Raw genomic sequence first — 21,518 nt, 5'->3', positions numbered from 1 at the left:
GTCTTAGGATCCCGTGGGGAATCCTGTGTGGGCCCTTGCGGGTGTTGGGCGAGACTCTGCTGGCAAGGTACCTCAGGGCTTGAGTGGAGCGGAAGGGGCTTGTGCCCCAGGTCAGGCCCGAGTAGTCTGCTTCCCTATTTACTGCAGTCTCAGGTTCCGCGCTATTGGATTGGGGCAGGGGCTGTGTTCTACTCACCAGAGGTCTTAGGATCCCGTGGGGAATCCTGTGTGGGCCCTTGCAGGTGTTGGGAGAGACTCCGCTGGCCGAGAGTCTATCTTAAGTCACCCAGAAAGACTCTCATTAATACAAACAAGCAAGCAAGAAAACAAACAAACAAACAAACAAAAAGAGAGTTGATGGTGATAAAGATCTTGGACCTAGCAGATGAGAATTAACCAAATTTCTTTGCTAGTAGCAGTGTAAATGTTGCAGTAAAGTCAGTGTTTATGCTTTCCAAAGCTAAAACTAAAACTAGAACTAAAGCAACTAAGACTAAACTACAAAACTAAAACAGAGCAATCATAGCAGCTACTTACATCATCCCTGCGTATAAACCTAAGGGACTGTAAATCCTACCTAGCAATTCTTGCTCACCTATCCAGAATGTACAGGCTGTTTCCTGATTCACTCCAGCTTAGCCATTGAGCAAAGCTAAAATGAGAAATATATACATGCATGTAATTATATATTAATAGGTATTATTTAGCTGTGTAACTATATAATGAAATTGTTTTTCCATTGAAAAAAATGAACTTATAGAAAGGTGGGTAAAATCAGTTTCATAAATATTTAGTTTAAAAGTACTAGACAATGCCAACTTGGTCTACAGACTGAGTTCCAGGACATCCAGGGCTACACAGAGAAACCTTGTCTTGAAAAATAAAAAAAAAAAAAAAAAAAAAAGAAAGAAAAAAAACAAAAGTACTGGGTGTTATCTCAATGTGTGTGTGTGTGTGTGTGTGTGTGTGTGTGTGTGTGTGTGTATTATCTCAATGTGTGTGTGTGTGTGTGTGTGTGTGTGTGTGCACGCGCACGTGCATGTGTGTCATCAACACAGAAGTAAATAATTCATGAAATAGGAAGAAACTTCCTCAGCATAGGATAAAAGGGAAAAGTGATTAACAGAAAATACATGACACTAATGCAAAAAAGGAATGATGGGACAGGTGAAATTGGATCCGTGAATGGGACAAGAGGACACCAAGCAATATAGACATAAAAATGCCCATTAATTTGTATTCTATTTTAGAAATGTATATGATTTGCAACATGTTACAGTGTAATCATTTAAATTAATGCAGAATCATTATGCAAACCACACTAGATTGTGCAATGTGAGAAATACATCCCATATACATTAACAATCTCTACTGCACATAAAGGTTAATAACTAATCTGCCATTTTCCCAACTATGCTTTCATAAAATATGCATTAATTTTTGTTCTTAATTATCAGACACTTGACAGGTTTCTTGTAAGAGAAAACTATATATCATGAAAAAAAGAAAATACTGTGCAAAAATATTTTTGTGTATTCAGATGCAAGAAGTTGAATTTACACATGGGTTAAGTAATTCTGACATCGTGTTGAATAAATTAACCACTGAATTTGCTATAGATAGCTATATTTCTGAAAATAAATTGGAAGTAAGCATGAGAATGGCAGCACAAGTCATTTTGATGACTTCTTTACTGTAATGTTATAATTGCTGACTATAAAAATAATAATAAAGGAGAATCAATGGTTTTGTTTATGTTTATAGATAAGACATAGAACAAAGCATGCAGGTGTCTTCTCCATGTATAAACACATTTTCAGAATTTTATTGTATTCACTTTTTATAATAGTGTTGTTACAATTGTGTACCTATGTGAATGAATTGTAGACATGGGTTCATGTGTCATGGCATGCATGTAGTGAGTTACACATGAACACTGTGAAGTCCGTTGTCTGTATTCCCCTTGAGGTGAGGTCCATGTATTCATCTCAGGTTGCCAGGTTTCAAAGGAAAGTACATATGTGGCTGAGAGATCTCTCATTCCTTAAAATAATTCTTTTGTTTTACTAGCTTGATTTCTAAAGCAGGGACCAAAATGTAAACTAAATATAGAATAGAAAAAGATAGATTGTGTGAATTATATTAGAGATGGCATCTCCTCTTCAGAATGACTGCATTTTAAACATATACTTCATAAATATTCTTAATTTTTGTACATAATATAAATATTTACCCACTATGTATGATACTGAACTAATTATATATATATATATATATATATATATATGTGTGTGTGTGTGTGTGTGTGTGTGTGTGTGTGTGTGTGTGTGTGTGTGTATGTGTGTACCATATCTTAACATATCTTAATTCATTTAATATAACTATGGCTATCTTCATTTTAGCTTGTTAAAATAAGAGAGAGAGAGAGAGAGAGAGAGAGAGAGAGAGAGAGAGAGAGAGAATTGAGAGAATTTTATCTCTTTCCCACAACCACAAAACCATCAAATAGAACTATTACCAAAGAGTTGACTTTTATAAGTACTGTCTTCAAAATGAACAGTAATTGAACACTTACTTCTCAAAGGGAAACCATTAGTGAATGAGAGGCAATTTTTTTTTTTTTGGAGCTTAAATCTTTTTTTTTTAATTAGGTATTTTCTTCATTTACATTTCCAATGCTATCCCAAAAGTCCCCCATACCCTCACCTCCCCACTCCCCTACCCACCCACTCCCACTTCTTGGCCCTGGCATTCCCAGGCATATAAAGTTTGCAAGACCAATGGGCCTCTCTTTCCACTGATGGCCTACTAGGCCATCTTCTGATACATGTGCAGCTAGAGACACGAGCTCTGGGGGGTACTGGTTAGTTTATATTGTTGTTCCACCTATAGGGTTGCAGACCCCTTTAGCTCCTTGGGTACTTTCTCTAGCTCCTCCATTGGGGGCCATGTGATCCATCCAATAGCTGACTGTAAGCATCCACTTCTGTGTTTGCTAGACCCCAGAATAGCTCACAAGAGACAGTTATATCAGGGTCCTTTCAGCAAAATCTTGCTAGTGTATGCAGTGGTGTCAGAGTTTGGAGGCTAATTATGGGATGGATCCCTGGGTATGGCAGTCTCTAGATGGTCCATTCTTTCATCTCAACTCCAAACTTTGTTTCTGTAACTCCTTCCATGGTCCTCTGTATTCACATGTGTGGGTCTGGAGGACGATTGTGAGTGGGTAAAACTCAATGCGGTATGTTTGTTGGGATTTGTTAGTGTGTTTCTGAGTGCAGTTTATAGAGTAAACACCCTGAGCAAATGAGTTCTCTCCACTGCAGACAATATGTGTTAGTTGTTGAAGGACCAGTAGAAAAAACAAAAGGAAGACAATTCGTTTTCCTTGCTGAATATCTATGTGCTCATCTTCTGACTCCAAACTTTAGCACCCTGCATTCTTCAGTTCTCAGACTAAGGATTAGACACCATCTCTCACCTTTGTCTTCTGAGCCTTCAGATCAATTTAAACTAAGAACACCCCCATGCACCCCCTCCCCCACGAACCCATACATAGAAACACACATCCACAGATGAAGAGACAGAGGATAAATAAATGTAGTATACAATATTATTTTAAGGCATAGTCACCATAAAGAATTCACATAATCCTCCTATGTCATCTACCAAATTCACTTAACAAGTTCTTTTTATCTTATATCTTATACAGAGAACCAGAAACCATTTTGTTGTTGTTGTAGTTGCTGTCTTCTTAAATCAGAAATGTATATATGGATCTATCTGTTTGATAATTTATGTAGCTGTGAGGTAGATGCTATATGACACACGTGTATTACTAGATCTGTTCTAGTACATTTTATTCTATAATGCTTTGATAGTAAAATGGAGAAACTTTAATCAATAATTTGTTTCTATATTTCAAATATCCGAGATAACAGTTAGAATATGTCTGTTTTCAATACTCCATAGTTAACTATATGTATTGTATGTGTGATGTAATGTGCTCTGGGAAAATGTGGAATAAAGGATAATCTGTCATGTAGGTTTCTTATAATTATAATCTCTAGCAGAAATGTTGGACCTTGAGAAAATTTTGTTTCTTCATTTGGTATAAGGTAGCCAAATAGGAGATTAATTTTCTTTTTAGCGAATGATTTAATAGATGTCTGTCAGCATTGAAGGTAACTGCAGAGACCAGACATCACTAATATTCTCCTCTGTGCACAACAGGTTTCTGAAAACTCTGCATATTTTGTCCCTCTGATCTCTTCTCATCTGGTGTTTCTGGAGCTATCCTTTCTTCTGTCTTGTGTCCGTTTACCACCAATGCCATACTCCACTGACAAGCTGATTGTGTACAATCAATCTTAAGACAAGGCACATACATGTACAAGTCAGCTTTTAGGGATTAAAACATCTACAAGAGACCTCTGGGAGAATGTACAGTAAGTAAAGGCTTTATGCTCAATTGCTCTAGAGAAAGCATGCTGAGCCTTGGCACACTGCATAACTGAGGACATGAAAAATGATGTGATGATATGTGTGGTAATATCTTCACACTGTGGGATGTATGCACACCCAATACCTCAATTCAGGTGAAATATTTTGTGAACTAACTTGATACTGCTAGGCTGGAATATCCAGGTTGGAGAAAAGCAGGGATTGTCCATCTTCTTCATTGTATCTTTTAATAGTTTTGGTAGAGATGCTTTTAGACACCCTCTTATCTGTGTTGCATATTTTTCTAGGATGGTGTCTTTTAATTTTAAGCATATGCCTGAAATATTGTTTCATGCCTATATAGCATATGAACATGATTCTATCATGTATAATATCCTAAATATATTTTTACTCAAAGATTCCTTTCTACATTATAATGTATTTCTGTTTGTATGTTTGTTTACTTACTTGAGTGGTTTTATTTTTAAGCTTTTTTTTCTCTACTACTCTTATTCTGGTAATGTTTAGGCAGCCATGCTGGTGAAACTTCATGATTTTACAACACAAAGAGACTATTTAACATGGACAGGGGAAAGTCCTAGAGCAAACTACGATCATACCAGAGACATATGGGCAATTAAGAATTGCAGAGAGTTTCAGAAATTGTCTTCCTCAAGGAAGAGTACATTAATTAGAAATCCAATAACAAATGGTCAGATAGGAAATGACACATGAAGGTAATTTTTAGAGGCTTATGTATTATATTTGATTTCTGTGCACAGAAAACATAACTGTAAGCAAAATATAAAAGCTTACACAGATATTGCATGGGGCAGATGAAGTTTGTTGTGTCCTGAAGAGATGAAGTGTGGGTGTGCTTCTAAAAGCCTCCATAGATGCCAAAGAATTGAAATTTCCTGCCTATTTTAAGGCAAGTTGATTGCGGGAAGTCTGGCTTTCTTTGCCTATGTCTCAAGACAAAGTCAACTAGGAGGGCTCCAGCTACCCCACATTAAATGTGAAATTGTTCCTCCTACCAAGAATATAGAGAGAAGATAGAGACTGCTCTTATAAGCAATTAGACCTTTCTTAGAATTCCTCCCCTATTTGTCTTGGAAAAGCCATTATGAAAGTAGTTCTAGAATTCTCTCATTGGGTTTGCAAGAACAACATAGAAGTAGCTGACAGGACACAGGTAAAACAGTATTCTAGTAAAGGGATCTAAGTAGCCCTCTTGGATTTGGAAAAGTCAAGATACAGATAGACTAGCTAGATAAAAAGACACAGATAAGAAGAGGTTTACATAGAGCGAGCAAGTTAGTAGTAGGATGAGGTCTCTAAGTAAATATTTTTTTACATAGTTAAGAAAATAAAGTTACCTCACTGAGATAGAAGTTTTTTCTTTTTTTACCTCAGTTTATGTCTATCACCTTTTTATTGGTATAAGTATTAGGTATTTTAACTGATTATTCTTATAAGGTTATATTTATATATTCAGCAAAACATATGTATGGTTCATTTTTTCATGAATTTGAAAGAGAGCAAGAAACCTTATAAGAGGGACTTGGAAGAAAGAAGGAATGCTTTAATTTTAATCCTAAAAATAAATTACAGATAATTTTGTTCATATTCTTGTCAATCAAACGGTTTCTCCTTCAACCAAATTATATAAACTCTTACAACCTATCTATAAATATTTGCTATTCAAAATATCCTCAATGGAGATGATGGGTTTAATATCACTGCTTTTTTGGATACTTATTCCCCTGATGACAATTCTCATGTCTCCAGCGGTTTCTACATTGGTCAACTTGCTATTCCAATAACCGGAAAACTTTCATTTTTTCTGTAATTTAACAAATACTACTTTAAATATTTTTATAACGTGTGCCTAATGTCTTCCTGGTCTGGGATCCTGACACTAGTCTCATACCACTAGCAGAGAAGTAAGATTTTTTTCCCCTAAGCCCAGAGTCTAAGGAGGCATTACTCTGGTCAACTTTAAGCCAATCTGCATGCTCATCCTTCAGGATGAGTCTATTCAGTGGTTTTGTTCTGAATACTCTTTTCTTTTCTCTCTCCCCCAAACCCAACACAGCATACCACTCTTTGCACTGTATCAAGTAATAGAGCTCTTTGTACAATAGCACAGCTCACACATATGCGTGGTAAGAGGCAAAAGCAAGTGAAGGAAGGAGCCACAGTTAAACTGAGGACAGCAACCACTAAACCTCATATCATTTGGGATTGGAAGTGTTTTTGTGTAACATCTAATTGATATTGGAAATCTCACCTTTACTGAAATGATGTTTGTATGCATTATAGCCTCCATTTTGAGCAGTCAGCATTTATTTAAGGCTTCCATAGCAGATATTATAGGTCCATCATCTCACTAACACAGGGAACACGCCATTGAATCAAAATCTCCATTTTTTTTTCATCTTAGATATGAACTACAAGGGATATCTGAAGGGGTTTTGACTCTATTTTCATATCATTTAGTCACTGAGACCTTCTTTTGTTATTAAGATAAAAGCCACCTAGAAACTCGAACTGTTAAATTCATGGTCCGGGTAAGGGACAGGGGGAGTACTGTCTGAATGATGTCAATGCTTACTTTCCCAAGCAGAACACACAAGAGATGTGAATGCTTCAGGGAGGAAAAGTCCATGAACTAAATTACATTTTACTCTCCTTCATTCTGCAAAAATTTCTGGACATTTATTTAAATTCTCTAGGTATGTTGACTCTCCTGATGCAAAGTCGTTTATTTCTTATACATTTCACCTGGCTTCTGGAGTCATGCTTTCTTTGCACCCAGTCCTAGACAATATTTTTGTCGCTGTTGTTTTCTGGAATATCTGCCAGGTTTTTAATAATTTTTACTCTGTTCCTGGCTCCAAACTCTTACTATATGCTTGGCTAAAAGCAACTAACAATAATTATGTCATCCCCTGAGTGTCAGCTCCACTAAAATGTTTTTGCTATATTAATTAGTTTGTCATCTTTAAAGTCAGCATTACCAGGAGTCAGAATCTCTGTGTATGTTGAAATATAGACAACTTTGACAGGCTGTTACATAAGTGGGCAATAATGTTCTCTTATCATATTAAAATTTTTCTGAGTACAAGCTTTTCATGAATTTAACATTGTGGTTATTCTGTCTTTGTTAATCCACTCAAGAATTGTTCATTAAGCTATACTTAATGAACTCTTTGCCTACTCTAGCTTATATCCAAGTTTTTCCTAATGTGTCCAGGAAGCCTGCCTTAATCAGAGTCAGATAGTCATAAAAAATATCATATTCCATAATAGTCTTTACTTTAAAAAGAGGTCCCCATTGAATTTCAGATTAGACCATTTCCCCTTTTCTTCCCTCCCTCCAAACCTTCCATATACCCTCTCTTGTTAATTTCTAACTAATTGCCTCTTTGTTCACTAATTGTCACACACACACACACACACACACACACACACACACACACACACACACAAGCATGCACCTAAATATATAAATCCAATCTAATCAGTCTGTATAATGTTGTGTCCATGTATTTTTTTATGGATAAAAACATAACAACTTTTGTGCTCTTCTCTGGAGGAAATCTTTTTTCCCACACTTACCTAATCCATTTTCCTTCTCTCTCTCTGTGTGTGTCTTTCTCTCTGTCTGTGTCTAGCCTCTCTCTCTCTCTCTCTCTCTCTCTCTCTCTCTCTGTGTGTGTGTGTGTGTGTAATTGATGCCCCATTAGCTTTTCATGTCCACTTTATGATGTCTACTGTTCTTATCTTTGCTCAGCACATGTTTAACCAGTCATGTTCATGAGCCTTTAAAGTGTGTAGCTTTTGACAATATTATAAGAAACAACCTCATTTCAAATTCCCAGGTTCTCTGGATTTCAAAATCTGCCTATCCTTTTTTTGTCCAATGTTCTCAGACTCTTAGTTGTGACAGTGTACTTTACCATGTTTTATCATTTAGCTCCATGCTGCTGTAACAGAATATCTTTCAGGGAATATCAATTAGTTACTTGCTTCATGTTTGCGATAAGCATTTTTTTTTTGACTAAAGCAACTTAAAAGAAAGAAAGAATTACTTTGGCTCACATTTCTAGGTATTGCCAGCATGGCAAGAGAGTCATGTCAGCTGTGGTGGCTAGTCACGTTTCACATCCGGATGAGAAGCAAAGGAAGGGAAACATATACTCGCATAACTTTTTCCTTTTGTCAGTCCAGGTCAGCAGCCTCTGGAATGGTGCCACCAACACCTCCTCCTTCTTCTTATGAGCCTCCACAATAAGACCCCTCACAGGCATGGGCACAGGCTTATTTCTTAGGTAACTCTACATCATGTCAAAGTGAAAATCCAAGCACTCATCACAGAAGTCAGGAAACTCAGCTGTAAGAGTAGATGACAAAGTCAAGAGAATCGACTTCAAGGGCAAGATTCTCAATTCTTCTTCAGTCCTGCCTTCTGTCAATACCTCCCAATTTTCTCCTTGAGTTTTGAATTCATCAAACTATTAAACCGCTAATTATATCTAAGCCTTCATTATTTAATCATCTCTAGGATATGCTTACAAACACATCTCAATATGGGCTTGTCTAATTTCAATATGATCAAGTTAGCCTAAGGATCAAAGGTTTTAATGCAAACTCTAGATGACTTTAAATCGATACATTTTCAATTTCAAGAAGGTCTCATATGTATGATCAATCTGTAAGAGACTACTATTTCCCAGGAATGTACATATGACTTTACTCACCATATCATGCCAGAAATAAAAATTATTCATTTTAACTATACATTCTATTTATGGATACCATGCTCTGAGATCTATCAAAATTAATTAATTTGTTTCCTGGGCAGGCAAACAAATATAAAGAAATAAATTACTTATAGGTTTTGGAAAGTCAAACTGATTATTTGAGTTAATCTATTGACCTTGATTGGGCACTTTGTTGCCATGATAACCACCACCCTTCATTTTTGAAAAGCAATAGAAGAATGCATTTACCTCATTGCAGTCAATAGATATAATAGAGTCTGTAATAAAAAGATCAAACTCAATTTGATAAACTTTAAGTCCATTTATGGATCATAAAATGTTATTATAACTAGTTTGTCCTCTATGCACACTAATGTCAGTTTTTCCTGTGATATTTTCTATATGTGTAATACTATTAAAATATATAGTCTTAAATTATCAGACACATTATATGACTTCTCAAAATATTTCAATATAATTTAATGCTGATATCATCAAATCAAAGTACACTTTTTTGGGAGCTTAAATTAAAGCAGGGAAGGTACAATGAATGATTATAAAAAATTTATATACCCCAATAAAGGAGAATGCCAGGGCCTAGAAGTGGGAGGGTATAGGGGACTTTCAGGGTAGCATTTGAAATATAAATGAAGAAAATATCTGATAAAAAATTGGAAAAAATGGTATTCCATATCACTGAGCCTGTTATATACATTGAATTTGTACACTGCATATTTAGAATGATGTGTTGACTGTCTTTGCAGAAGAGTAAGGAAGTCATAGGCCACATACTCTATACTATACTATTTTTTCAGTTTTTAAAGAACTGATCAGCAGCAGAATTTTTGTACCTCAAGTAACAGTTACAAAAGATACTAAAACCTCTATCCTATGAAATGAATCATATCAATAACCTGTTGAACTTTTCTGAGACGACTCCTTTATGAATGCTTACCTGTGGAGAAGCTTCAGCCAAGGTTCAGCGGGAAGAAAGCATGCAGCCAATGCTAGATAGAGGTAGAGGGAAAGTTGAAAGCAATGGTCTAATTGAAAATATGCTCTGATAAATCAGATCATAGACTTAAGCCAAAAATAAGTGATGGCTCTCTAAAGGCTCCTTTTCATTAGGGAACAAAAAAAGCAATGCCGGTTAGACAGGAAAATACAATTTTTTTTTTGGTTGTCCACTATTACTATTTTACAAGAACAGATTGCTAAATATACCACAAACTTGGTAATAAGACATAATTGAAAGATCTGCAACTGGATTTAAAGCCCCATCCCTGCTGTCTATTATATATACTGTGGGTCCCAGTCTCCCCCAAAACAACAGGACACTGCCTCTTGGGGAGGCAGAATGCAAGGAGTTTAACTGCACTTATACCATGCCACCACCAGTGTGGGTGAAGGGCTTCAGGGAAGTGCTGAGACAAAGCTTCAGGTGGAAAAGCACAGATTGAGATGTGGGAAAGCCAGAGCTACTTAAGGGTCCCTGTGAGGAGACTGGGGCTGAAGGGGTTCTCTGACTCTTGGACATTCAGGAACTGCTCAGAGTCTTAAAGGAGCAGTATGGAGTCAGGAGCAGGGGCATGAGGGAAGGGAAGCTCTAGCTTGTCACAGAGGTGATTGTCCTTAGCTTGATGGAGGCAGGGTGAAAGCACAGAGATACCTTTATGGGAAAATTAAGTTGCAGCTCTGTAGTCAAATGCCTTCTCCATGTCTCCCTATGGAAGATCTTGATGAAATAGTTCATGGTTCTTAACCCTGTATAGGTTATTCATGGTGAAAATAGGATGTATACTGTACCATACCCACTTCTCAGGATGGTGTACCTGAGATTAAATACCTTTTGCAGGGAGAAATGTCTGGCAATTGAAGCTTATTCAGTAAGCCTTCAGGACATCTTGGAGAACTCTGTTCTGAGCCTAAGTGACCACAGGTTATGTTTTCTTATGTGGGGAATATGGACATGTTCCAGGCCAGGAATCTGGCAGGGAGCAGAGGAGCCACCTAAGTCTCAGGTGTGTGCCTAGTGAGTCTCAGGAACTCAACCTACTCTACCTTACCAAGCTTCTAGGCGTGGTTTTATCATCCAACAATATACTGTTGGAAGAAACAATGCAAGCTGATAAGGGAGAAAAGTCATTCACAGTTTTATGCAGTTATAAACCCTGCGACCCACAAAATCAACCTGGCAGGCCATATATGCCCACATAAGCAACAGTGACATGACTGATGAGACCTTCTTCACATGAAGGAATTCCCACCCTCTACAGTGAACTTTATGATAACATGGCTGGAGATGTCATAGAACCTTGGCAGGAACTCACAACTGTTGGCTTGCTAATTGGACATTGTGTCCAACTGCCTTTTGAACCCTATACTTGTATCCATAAGTAAATGCTTTCCTCACACTTCACCAGAGAACTTTCATGTAGTGAAAGGTAGTGGATATAATAGAATCCTGACACTGATTATATTTGATTTTTGAATGCTCATCCCTAAGCAGAACATTTACACCTAGTTTAGTCCAAGGCTCAGGAAACGTTGTGAAGGAGGATCTAATACAGAGTTTACACGTAAAGAACTGTTGCTAGCACACACTATCTTCCAGATATGGTGCAGCAATTAACTCACTGAAGCTGCGATGAGCAGTACAAGTCTGCGAGATTGAGCTTACTCCTACGCTGTTGTGGAGAACAACGACTAAAGTAAATGAGCACAAATCAAGACAAAGTCCACAACAAAAGGAAAACGTCTGGTTTCCTGGGATTTGTGCCTGATTTGTGGGCTGTATGAAAATAACAGATAACACAGAAATGCAAATTCAGTAACAAGCAAATATTTTACAATGAGAATTATAATGAAAGATCTCATTGAAATTAGCAATTATCACAATAAAACTGCACAGCATGGATATGAAGCATTATTTAACTCACATGTACATGTAATCACCTAACATCTTTATTTTATTTTCGTACATTTTCTCTTTGACAATGTGCACCAATGTCCAGAAATGATAAAAGAAGTTAATGATTGATAAAATGTACTTTCTATTTTCTACCCAAATTCAACAATTTTAACTGGGCTGAATTATCTGGATTTTGAAAAATATGAGACAGTCTTGGTGCAGTATAAATGCCAAGGTAAGCAAAGAGAAAGAGGATGTTCAGTGTTCGTTCATCTGTGTATCTTCAGAGAGTGAGTCACACCATGAGAGAAGGGAAGGCATCTTCTAAAGGTGAAACTACTTCATTTCAGTACACTACATTGTGTTTCACTTGGTACAATGTTAGTTGTGCCATACATCACTGAGTGCATTTTTTAATTAAAACAAAATTGCATCGTTTTTCTATTCCAATCTTTCCCCTTTCCTGTCCGAAATGACAACATAAGAATTTACCAAAACTCAAATGATACACTACGGTGGTTTGGGTGAGTCATGTCTCTCATTGTAGTGAGCATCTGCTACTTCTGTCCATGTTTTTGCTTTTACTTGGATTTGTTAAATTGTGCAGACTAGCTGAAGTCAGTATGTCACTGGGGTTGGGTTTTGACATTAAAAGTCTTTGCTACTTCCAGTCCTGACATTCTCATGCTTGTCTTCAAAGATGTCATTTTTTTTAGCTTCCAATTATGCTTCCCCACAATGATGGGCACTTATCTCCCTGGAAACATAAACCTGAATAAACTATTTCTTATGCAAATTGCTTTGGTCAAGGTGTTTTATCAGAGAAACCAAAAGATAATACCTACATATTGGATTATTTTGATTGCTAGAATATGTATAATATTTATCCTCAAATATTTTTAAAAGTTTCAGTTTCATGGAACAACATATAAATTGTATTCCAACTTGCAATTAATATCAAATAGACTTGAGTACATGCCAAAATTTAAAATTATAATTATGATCATTCAAATAAAAAGTACTCCTGTATTATTTATTAAAAATATTGCTCAGCCATCTTGAAAAATTTCTTAGAGTTAGGGAAAATATGTAATTTGCCTTATGAGAAAATATATTAATATTTTCATAATTAGAACATGAAAGTAGCACAAAATTCTTAAGCATCTGCATGCCTATTTATATAAATATTTCTTTTTTTTTTTTCCAACTTACTGGAGCTGAAGTAACCCAAAGACAGCTTTATCAACAAAGTCTATATTGCCATAGGTAGGCAACAAACAAATGATACACTATGTTGTATCAAAAGTTCACAAAGCTGGGAACTTGGAGCACATGGCCTATAGGCAGCTGAAAAGGTAGGATAGTGCCCTTTCTAGGTGGCTCATTGCTGTTCACTTCTTCCAGCCAGTTAGGCTAGTCTCATTTCTTCCAGGCAGCTGCTCTTCTCTCAGAGTTTCTTGGCAGCTTTTCTTGTGTGTGGGTCTTCTTTGTAGCTCAACCTGATTGGTCTGAGTGGGACTCTCAGCTTTTACTGTTTACTCGGGCAGGGACTGACCTGGTAATTCTGGTCAGTTTCAGGTACTTCCTGAAAGTATTTTGAGTTGTTTCCCTTCTTGTTTATGAACTTTTCCAACAGGATAGAATGTTTCTATTGAGAAACTGTTATACACAATCACACACACACACACGGATGGTTATATTTTTTTAATGAGGTTCTGGGAATTAAATTCCTCAGGCCTACTACATGTTAAGCATGAAATCTAGCAATGTATACTCTAACCAACAAAATTTCACTCTACTACAAAACACACTCTAATACATGGAGTTTTATATTTTTCATTGAGCTTGGTTATGTCAAAAGGACCTTAAATTCACATATGGCCAGTATTGTTGATCTGATTTTGAATATTCTAGATTTTAGTATTTTCAATGTGAATACATGGCATTAACATGTTTTCTCTGGAGTATATAACAGGAATGTATATCGAAACTACTCTCAGTTTATCCATATACACACTCAGATCTATGACAAAATTATCATCTATCAGCAGTTTAATTTTAGAATTTGAAATATATTACTCTATTAACAATATAAAAATTCAAAATATAATCTGCTGAACTTTATTTGACAACATTGCTTAACTAGCATGTCTCTCAATTATTAAATATAACATAAAATACAATTTTAATATTTTTCATGTATCAACTCTATCTAATCGTACTTAAGAGTTAATTTTTCATATCACTCTTTAAAATTAATTCCTCAGACATAAACAAGCTCAGTGGATAACATACTAAATGTAGTGTTGCCTTTTGAGCTTTGTAGACTTTGTACCTTCAACAAAAGTAATGTATTGTCTTGCCATACTGGAGGCATGAACCAAGGTATAAACTTGGTGGAACTGAAAACAAACAATAATTATATATTTCTTTCATTAACTAATACACACACATTTTATTTTTTATAAACTAATACACACACATTATATACACAAAACCAGTATTTTAAGTGTTCTACAAATAAATAGGGATGATGTTAGATGAAATAGGGAGAGAATGTTCTTAAGACATTTATAATAGTACTAGGAGAAATATACATATTTCTAACCATATTGTCATTCATTATTTAGTCATATAAATTTCATTGCCAAGTTGGAAGATATACAGACAGTTTGCACCACTGATAAGCATGTACACCACTGGTAAGAAGAATAAACCCATATTTCCAAGCAATCACAAATTTATTAAGAAAGCTATATTTATATAACCAAGTTTATAATCCAAGAGCAATATTGTTATGTTCAGTCAATACTCAGGATTAATTTACAGTGTCCTTTGAAACTTGTCACATCATATGAAAGGAATGTTGGATAACTAGTTGTGAGAGTGACTGACTCCATAAAAGGCAATGCCATCTAGCAGATGCTTTTGAAATATTGAATGTAATGATCTACCTCTACAAATATGAGCTTGTTAAATATTGTAATTTCAATAAAAAATCATTTTACTATCTTTTCAGATTAGTTTTAAGTCCTCATGTCCATGTACAGTTCACAGATACAGGGATGCTTTAGTTATGTCAATGACATCTTAGTTACAACACAGGTTCCTCCAGAAATTACATGACTATAGGCTGTTAATGTTCTGAAATGTGAAAGGAACTTTGCATTACTTTTCAGTGCTACCTAACCAGCTCATTATTCAGACAAAATCACTAAGAAATAAGTGGAATGACTTATATTTTAGATACAAAAGAGAGATAAATTCACATCCACCTCTGTGCCTCACAACAGCTACTATGTCAGAAATCTTAACAAACTGAAAGATGAAAAGAAATGTGAACATGACAAAGAAAAATGAATTATAAGAGTGAAGAAGAGGCTCTGTTATCTTGTTGTTCTCATGAGCAATAGATTTCTAATTCTTGTCCTGAGACACAGGTACTGAGCATTAACATCTATGCACAACCCCCAAATCAAAGAGAATTCTGCTTTGAAAGACATAAGTGAAAATGGAATATGTACGATGCAATATGAATATAATTATAACCCAGGTTGTAGAAAGTGCAAATCATTCCTGAAAAAGAGGGAGTCAATAGACACACAACTTATTAAACCATCTAGTTGCAAAAGCAGCTTTTGTTATTGTACAAAACTAGTGGAAACTAGGTAATAGGTAATCAAGAGATGTATGTAAGACAAGTAACATACTGTGGTAGATTACTGAACAAAAAATGATTGACAAGAACAGACAATGATTTCCACAAATTGGACTATAGTAACTTACCAGAGACAAAATGGCTAAGAATTAAAAATAAAGCTCTTTCCCACAGTTTCTGTGACTAGAGCTAGATGCACTTATCAAGATGCTAGTTTGGATGTTTTCTTCGAAGGATACAGATTCAGTAGCCATTAGAGGATTTGTGTCTTCTCACTCTTTTCTCTCCCTTTTCTCACACCATATTTTTGTTAGAAAATTGTCTTTTTTTTCTACAAAGGTATTTTAACTTTCATGAGACACGAAATTTTGATTAAACTCTTTAACCTTATATTTCCTACATTAGTCTTTATTTTTAATTTCTAAATAAGTGGATATTAGCCAAAAAAGTACAAAAGACCCATGATACCACCCAATGAACCTAAGAGGTTAAACAAGAAGCAAGACCCAAGTGAGAATCCTTCAATTCCACTTAGAAGGGGAACAAAATAATCAGGGGAGGTAGAGGGAGAGATGAAACTGAGTGTAAATATGCAGCTTCAGGGGATGAGGGTTTGGGGGACCATCTAGAAAGTCTTAGAGACCTGGAAAGGGACAGGCTTCCAGGAATCAATGTAGGTGACCATAGCCAAAATACCCAAAAATGGGGATATAGAACCTGAAGAGAACACCTCCACTTATCAGACCAGACCCTGAGTGGAGGGATGGAACACCAACCTACTTACAAAACTTTTGACCCCAAATTAATCCTGTCTAGAAGGAATACAGGAACAAAAGTGGAGAGGAGACTGCAGGAATGTATGACCAGTGGCCTGCCCAATTTGAGTGAGTTCCCGATCCCTGACACTATTACTGATGGTATGTTATACTTGTAGACAGAAGCTTAGCATGGCTATCTTCTGAGAGGATATACCTAGCAGCTGATTGAGACAGATGCAGATACTCACAGCTAAGCTGATCTGAGGTCAGGGACCCCTATGGAAGAGTTAGGGAAATGATTAATGGAACTGAAGGGGATGGTAACCACATGCAAAGACACACAGTATCAACTTACCTGGACTGGACCCCTGGGAGCTCTCAGAGACTGAGTCACCAACCAAAGAGCATACACTGCCTGGCCCAAGGCCCTCACACCTATGTAGCAGAGGACTGCCTTGTCTGGACACAGTGGGAGATGATATGCCTAATCCTGTAGAAACCTGATGATTCAGGGTGGGGTGAAATAGGGTGCACCACCCTCTCAGAAGCAAAGGGGAGGAGGATAGGTAAAAGAACTCTGTTAAGGGATACTTGGGGTAGAGGAAACATTTGGCATGTATAAATATATATATTTACATATCACAGACCAAAATAAGCCAAACAGAAAGGAAGGCCAGAGTGAAGAAGCTTGAATCTCAGTAAGAAAAGGAAATAAAATAGTCATAGGAAGGAGACAAGGGAGAAAACTGGGAGGGAGAAATGATGGCGGGGGGGGGGGGATTGAGGTGTTCAGGGCTTTGTGTGGGAAAAGGCAAGAGAGATAGATAGATGGCCATGAAAATGAATGGAAATCTTCAACTGAAGGGGAAGAGGAGATTGGAAGTATCTTCAGGAAAAGGCAGAGACTTGGGGAGGGCAGGTGCTCAGGAATCAATGCGGGTGACCTTAGCTATGACTCACTACATTGGGGTATGGAACCTGAAGTGGCCACCTCCTATAAACAGTCAGTAACCCCAGTGGAGCAACAGAAATGGCAACCAACCCACAATTCTTTCTACTGAAAATTTATCCTGTCTACAAGAAATTCATGTGCTAGGGATGGAGCAGTGACTGAGGGAAGGGCAAATAATAAGCAGATCATCTTGAGACCCATCCCATGGGTAAGCATCAATCCCTGACACTACTAATGATACTCTATTATGCCTACACACAGGAGCATGTTCTCCTTTGAGAGGCTTTGCCCAGCAATTGTCTCAGACAGATACAGACACCCACATCATAGCAATAGGTGTAACTGGACTCTTATAGATGAGTAGGAGACAACATTTTGGATCCTGAAGGGGATAGGATCTCTATAGGAACAGCAACACAGCCAACTAACCTGGACCATTGGGGCTCTCAGAATCTGAACCTCCAACTAAGGAACATGCAAGGGCTGATCATAGGCCTCTCTGCACATATATTGCAGATGCACGGCTTGGTTTTTATATAGGTACTGAACAACTGGAATGGGGACTATCCCAAAAGCTATTGACTGTCTATGGGATATGTTCTTCCACCTTGGCTATCTTGTCTGTCCTCAATAGGAGAAGTACCTAGCCTTGTAGAAACTTGAAGTGCCAGGGTGAGGTGATACACTGGAAGTGGGGGGGGGGGGATGCACTACCAACTTAGAGGAGAATGGGAGTGGGAAAGTGTCGTGGGAAGGGATGAATGGTAGGGGGCTGTGAGTGATGTATAAAGTGAATAAGTAAAATAAAAAATAAATAAATAAATAAATAAATAAATAAATAAATAAATAAATAAATAAATAAAACAAGAAGAGTATACCAGACAAGCATTTTAAAAGAGCAAATTGTGTTTCTGTGAACAATTTTTTAGGTGTTCCAGTCTATGATATACTTTTTCCAGCTTTCAGCACCACAGTGAGGGTGCTGATATTAATAAAGCAAAACTGTTCATGTCATAATATCTCGGGGTAGAGACAGACAGAGAACAGCATTAAAAAGACAATGAATTGTAGGGAAAGCCTGCTGCTAAGGTCTTAATCTGACTTTACCAGAGACTCCTGAGCAAGGTGCAAAATGATGGTGCCCTTTGTTTGTGAATCTTCTTCCTCTCTGAGAGAATCACATTCTGCACACTGACCACCTGAGAGGGACGTCACATTGTTCTGCACCTGAGATTCCTGAAATGCCTCCCTTTGCTAATCAGGCATCTCAGTGTCCTTAGCCTTCTACCAATGACAGTTGCCCATCCTGGATATCCCCATTCCCTTCCCTAAAATTAGATAACCCTTGGTTCATTCTGAATAGAGTATCTGTGTATAAGCCTACCCTGAATAGGAGTATATGCAGAAGCTAAGATCATCACAGAGAGCTCATTCATGGAAGACCACAGAAGGCCTTTGCCTTAGTGAGCTGTAGCACTAAGATGCTAGGAGAAAGCCTTCTCTCTCACAGCCAGATCCAGATCCTGCCCTTTCCAGGTGCTTCCTCCTGACAGGGAGCAAGCAGAGGAACCAGAACCACAGTTTCTTTCAAAAGAGTGTCCATAGTAACCTGCCTCCCCACCTATAACACCTGCTCAGCTATGAACTAATCAATGGGTTAATACATTTAACAATGTTTTGAGTCTATTGCTTCTTCATATACTAACAGTGGGGGAGCAAACCTTCAACACAGGATCCTGTTAGTGTATATTGCATATAAAACTGTTAAGGAATCACTTGAAAGAAGAGCATGTCTATAAACACTACAGTTATGATGTCAACCTAAATATATTGTGGACAAAATTCAACCCAAAGGAGACATGTACATATCTAGTAAAGTAACTATATAATGATGAAAATATAGCTAAAAGTTTAATTTTTCATTTTGGCAAATATATTTCACATGATTCTTGTCAATTTCATTTTTTTTAGCATATTAGGTCTCAGAAGAAAAGAACAAACTTTTAATTTTCCCTTTGAAATGCACAATAATTTATCATTATTCAACAGTATAAATAATTACACTACCCTTAACTTGACATGTAGAGGAATGTATATAAGAGTATTTTTGCAACTATTTCAATATGTCAAAGTTCCAAAAGCTTTATATGAACTTCATGGTGGTAACAAAACAATAGAATAAAGAAAACATTCATAATATAGAACAATTACTACAAGTATAAGCAATGACATTTTTTTGCTTAACTAAGATATCATTCAATAATTTAGTATAAGTTATCAGAGGACTTATACTTTAATGGACATAACATAACAGATTATTTGAGAATTTAAGATAGCTAAATACTAATTTGTGGGTAATTGCAGGCTGGTCTCCAGTTGAGCTGAGATCTGACCCCTGGGAATGGAGATAATTCACCTTCATGACATGGTAGGCAATCTCTTATTCTCCTGGAAATCTGGCTACTGCCTAAGTTACTGCCCCCCCTCCCCCCCCCCCCCGACACACACACAGCAGGCACAAGAAAAGCATGGTCAGTAGTCATGTAGGCAATGACCCAAACTTCTGACCTTCAGGCTAAACTCCTCCCCAGTTACCTAGCAACAGTGAAGATCATAAAAAGGGCTGTTCATCCCCACCTCGCTCTCTTGCTCTCTTCTCACTCTCTTACTTCTTATCCCTCACTCTCTCCCCCTCTCTCCTCTCTCTTTGTCTTCTCTCCTCTCCTCTCTCCTCTATCTTACTCTCTTTCTCTCTAGCCTTTACCTCCCTCTCTCTCTCTCTCTCTCTCCCTCTTTCTCCTCTTTCCTCTTGCATTTCTATAATAAAGCTCTTAAGCCATAGAGAGTCTCTGCTCCATCATGGCTGTGCACACTCTTGCAGGTGTTGGGAACCTCTCTTCTCTCATCCATCTCTCCTATAACCCCGGGGCCCGGGGCTTTAACAAGGTCCCCAGGTAGGGCTGCCCCTGGCCACCCCCTGAAGAGTGGGTCAGAGACTTGGATGCCCACCCAGGGATGAGTGGAGTGTATATGGCAGCACTCCCACTCCTGACAGACCAGAAAATAAGGAAAATTCTGGCGGGGCATGGGTTTCTTCCCTCCCCCCACCACTTCCCCTGGGCCCCCTTTTTTAGTTCCCAACACTTCTTAGAGATATTATGCAGACAATATGTATTATATCAGTATTCTGCCTTTCCTTATCACGTCATAAGAGGGATGCTGTGGTAGAAGTAGTACCTTAAGTTTAATATCAGCTTGATTACATATTGAGTTACAGTCTAGTCTGGCCTGAACTGTGAATTAGATTGATTTCTTAAAATAAAAAAATAAAGTTGGGGGAAGAAAGAAAAACTTAAAAAAAAAAAAAAAAGAAAGAAATTGTACATTAATCTCCCTAGCAGGAAAGTATCTACAGTGGAGTTGATATTTGTAGGTTAAGGGGACTGATCGCACGATTGAGTGGAAAAAGTTCATGATCAAATTTGCATATCATACCCTCTAGGTATTTTTTAAATTATTAATGTTGTTGGATATTTTATTTATTTACATTTCAAATGTTATCCTCTTTCCTGATTTCCTCCCCAAAATCCCCACTATCTGATCTCACCTTCCCCTGCTTCTATGAGGGTGTTCCCCCAACTAATTGCACAGTCCCTGCCTCCCTGCCTCCCTGCCTCCCTGCCTCCCTGCCTCCCTGCCTCCCTGCCTCCCTGCCTCCCTGCCTCCCTGCCTCCCTGCCTCCCTGCCTCCCTGCCTCCCTGCCTCCCTGCCTCCCTGCCTCCCTGCCTCCCTGCCTCCCTGCCTCCCTGCCCTTAAATTCCCCTACACTGAGGCATAGAGCCTTCAAAGACCAAGGGCCTCTCCTCCCATTGATGCCCAACAAGGCCGCCCTCTACAACATATGTGCCTGGACCTATGGGTCCCTCCATGTGTACTCTTTGTTTGGTAGTTTAGTCCCTGGGAACTCTGGGGGATCTAGTTGGTTCATATTGTGATTCTTCCTATGTGGTTGCAAACCCCTTTAGCT

The sequence above is a fragment of the Mus musculus genome, chromosome 15 (genome assembly GCF_000001635.26).
Source record: "Mus musculus strain C57BL/6J chromosome 15, GRCm38.p6 C57BL/6J".
NCBI lineage: Eukaryota > Metazoa > Chordata > Mammalia > Rodentia > Muridae > Mus > Mus musculus.
This window is presented reverse-complemented; position numbering follows the sequence as displayed.